Source organism: Nematolebias whitei, chromosome 13, assembly GCF_014905685.2.
Source record: "Nematolebias whitei isolate Nwh7 chromosome 13, NemWhi1, whole genome shotgun sequence".
NCBI lineage: Eukaryota > Metazoa > Chordata > Actinopteri > Cyprinodontiformes > Rivulidae > Nematolebias > Nematolebias whitei.
The window spans coordinates 33,157,352-33,161,402 of NC_056510.1; the positions used below are offsets into that span (position 1 = coordinate 33,157,352).

At 51.3% G+C, this 4,051-nt stretch overlaps 1 protein-coding gene across 1 annotated transcript in view; it reads right to left on the reverse strand.

The window, feature by feature from the left end:
• The window catches only part of cwc22 (CWC22 spliceosome associated protein homolog), a gene marked incomplete in the record, with an annotated part of 81,989 nt that overhangs the window by 6,516 nt on the left and 71,422 nt on the right, over positions 1-4,051 (reverse strand).

Here is a 4,051-nt window from a genome sequence, read left to right on the forward strand (position 1 = left end):
AATGTCCATCCATCCATCCATCCATCCATTTTCTTCCGCTTATCCGGGGTCGGGTCGCGGGGGTAGCAGCCTAAGTAGGGAGGCCCAGACTTCCCTCTCCCCAGCCACTTGGGCCAGCTCTTCCGGGGGAATCCCGAGGCGTTCCCAGGCCAGCCGAGAAACATAGTCCCTCCAGCGTGTCCTGGGTCTTCCTCTGGGCCTCCTTCCGGTGGGACGTGTCCGGAACACCTCACCAGGGAGGCGTCCAGAAGGCATCCTAAACAGATGCCCAAGCCACCTCAACTGGCTCCTCTCGACGTGGAGAAGCAGCGGCTCTACTCTGAGTCCCTCCCGGATGATCGAGCTCCTCACCCTGTCTCTAAGGGAGAGCCCAGACACCCTGCGGAGAAAACTCATTTCGGCCGCTTGTATCCGAGATCTCATTCTTTCGGTCACAACCCAAAGCTCGTGACCATAGATGAGGGTGGGAACGTAGATCGATCGGTAAATTGAGAGCTTCGCTTTTTGACTCAGCTCTCTCTTCACCACGACAGACCTGTACAGCGCCCGCTTCACTGCAGATGATGCACCTATCCGCCTATCGATCTCACGCTCCATTTTTCCCTCATTCGTGAACAAGACCCCAAGATACTTGAACTCCTCCACTTGGGATAGGACCTCCTCCCTGACCCGGAGAGGGCACTCTACCCTTTTCCGTCTCAAGACCATGGCTTCGGATTTGGAGGAACTGATCTTCATCCCGGCCGCGTCGCATTCGGCTGCGAACCACTCCAGCGAAAGCTGTAGATCACGATCTGATGAAGCCAATAAGACCACATCATCTGCAAAAAGCAGAGTTGCAATCCTAAGGCCACCAAAACGGATCCCCTCAACACCTTGGCTGCGCCTAGAAATTCTGTCCATAAAGGTTATGAACAGAATCGGTGACAAAGGGCAACCTTGGCGGAGTCCAACTCTCACCGGGAACAAGCCCGACTTACTGCCGGCGATGTGGACCAGGCTCTGACATCGGTCATACAGGGACCCAACAGCCCGTATCAAAGGGCCCGGTACCCCATACTCCCAGAGTACCCCCCACAGGACTCCCCAAGGGACGCGGTCGAACGCCTTCTCCAAGTCCACAAAGCACATGTAGACTGGTTGGGCAAACTCCCACGCACCCTCCAGGACCCTGCTGAGAGTGTAGAGCTGGTCCAGTTTTCCACGGCCAGGACAAAAACCGCACTGTTCCTCCTGAATCCGAGGTTCGACTATCCGACGGACCCTCCTCTCCAGAACCCCTTAATAGACCTTACCAGGGAGGCTTAAGAGCGTGATTCCCCTGTAGTTGGAACACACTCTACGGTCCCCCTTTTTGAATAGGGGGACCACCACCCCGGTCTGCCAATCCAGGGGAACTTCCCCCGATGTCCACGCAATATTGCAGAGTCGCATAAGCCAACACAACCCTACAACATCCAGAGCCTTAAGGATCTCCGGGCGAATCTCATCCACCCCTGGGGCCCTGCCACCGAGGAGCTTTTTAACCACCTCGGTGACCTCAGCACCAGAGATTGGAGGGCCCGACCCAGAGTCCTCAGGTTCCGCTTCCTCAGTGGAAGACGTGCCGGTGGGATTGAGGAGGTCTTCAAAGTATTCCGCCCACCGACCCACAACATCCCGAGTTGAGGTCAGCAGCACACCACTCCCACTATAAACAGTGTTGGTGGCGTACCGCTTTCCCCCCTGAGACGCCGGATGGTGGACCAGAATCGTCTCGAAGCCGTGCGGAAGTCGTTCTCCATGGCCTCTCCGAACTCCTCCCATGCCCGAGTTTTTGCCTCAGCAACCACCCGAGCCGCATGTCGCTTGGACTGCCGGTACCCATCAGCTGCTTCTGGGGTCCCACAGGCCAAAAAGGCCTGATAGGACTCCTTCTTCAGCCTGACAGCATCCCTCACCAACGGTGTCCACCATCGGGTTTGAGGGTTGCCGCCGCGACAGGCACCGACAACCTTGCGGCCGCAGCTCTGGTAAGCCGCCTCGACAATAGAGGCACGAAACATGGTCCACTCAGACTCAATGTCCCCCACCTCCCTCGGAACATGTTCAAAGGTCTCCCGGAGGTTGGAGTTGAAACTCCGTCTCACAGGATACTCTGCCAGACGTTCCCAGCAAACCCTCACAATACGTTTGGGTCTGCCAGGTCTGACCGGCATCCTCCCCCACCATCGGAGCCAACTTACCACCAGGTAGTGATCAGTTAACAGCTCCGCCCCTCTCTTCACACGAGTGTCCAAGACATGTGGCCGCAGATCAGATGAGATGATGACAAAGTCAATCATCGAACTGCGGCCTAGGGTGTCCTGGTGCCAAGAGCACATATGGACACCCTTATGCTTGAACAAGGTGTTCGTTATTGACAATCCATGACGAGCACAGAAGTCCAACAACAGAACATCACTCTGGTTCAGATCAGGGGGGCTGTTCCTCCCAACCACACCCCTCCAGGTCTCACTGTCATTGCCCACATGAGCATTGAAGTCCCCCAGCAGAACAAGGGAGTCCCCAGAAGGTGCACTTTCCAGTACCCCCTCCAAGGACTCCAGAAAGGGTGGATAATCTGAACTGCCGTTTGGTGCATAAGCACAAACGACAGTCAGAACCCGTCCCCCCACACGTAGGCGGAGGGAGGCCACCCTCTCATTCTCGCACAGTGACTGCTGGATATGAGCACCTGTGATCCAATAAAGAAGTGGATAAAAGATAATGGATGGACTAGACCAGGGTTATTCCAACTGACTTCAATCTGACCCACCAATGACTTCATAAAAAATATACAAATTTAAAAGGTAACAGATCAATACTTAGTTTATTTATGTAATAGTGAATGTTCACTGGATGTCCAGGGCCTGATCAGTTTTGTTGAATAGTCCTGGACTAGACTGAACTGGCACAACATAAACCTTTCAAAACTAAACAGAAAAGTTGTCATCTAAGAAACTGTTCTTTAATATTGGGGCGTTGGCCGCTGGGTAGCGGCCAGGTGGCGGACTGCGTTCAGGAGGCGGGTGGACCCCGTAGCTAGTGTCGGCTTTCGGCTGTCGAGCCGATGGGCTGCAGCTGCTGGGACGAGGTGCGGCAGTGCGGGAGGATATTGCCGTTGGATCTTTGTTCCTGTGAGGGCCGATCTGCTGCCGTGGTTCTTGGAGCGTCTGGAGCTACGGGATCTGGTCTCCAAGAGTCCGACTTCCGGCGTCTGCTGGTCTGTGGTGGTGGAGGGCGGCTCTGGGCTAACAAATTGTCGGACCGCTGCCATCGGGCAGGTGGAAGTGAGTAAATTATGGCCAAATCCAAAGTAAAAAAACATGATTTCCTGGAACCAAGCTCAGACGATATTGAGGAGATAAAAAAATCCTTGAGCTTCATGAGTGCTGAACTCGCAAATTTAACATCCCAGCAGAAACTTCTGATTGGGTTGTTTGAGGAAGTGAAACAATTAAAACTACAAATAAATCTCAAGGATAAAAAAATAATGGAACTTGAAGAAAAATTAGATGACTTGGAACAGATTTCAAGACAAGACAATCTTCTTATAACTGGATTAGAGATAAAACGTACATATGCAAGCACTACTTCTGGGAAGGAAACTACTGAAGATTCATCTCCACAGGAGCAACTAACATTAGAAGAGCGGGTGATCTCCTTTTTGCAAGATAAGAAGATTGACATACATCATGAAGACATCTCTTTGTGTCACACCCTGCCCAGCAAAATTGATAAGTCTAAACCGGTTATTGTTTTGAAATTCATTAGCAGGAAATTAAGAAATAAGGTAATAATGCAGGCAAAAAAACTCAAGGGAACAAAAGTGTATATAAATGAACATTTAACAAAAAGAAATGGAAATCTGGCACGTGAAGCACGGTTATTAAAAAAACAAAACAAAGTATTTTCTACATGGACAAGAAATGGAAAAGTATGGATAAAAGTTCAAGATGGATCGCAAGCAAAAATAATAAAAGACATGAAGGATCTTGACAAACTCAGATAAATCTAGATGACAAATAAA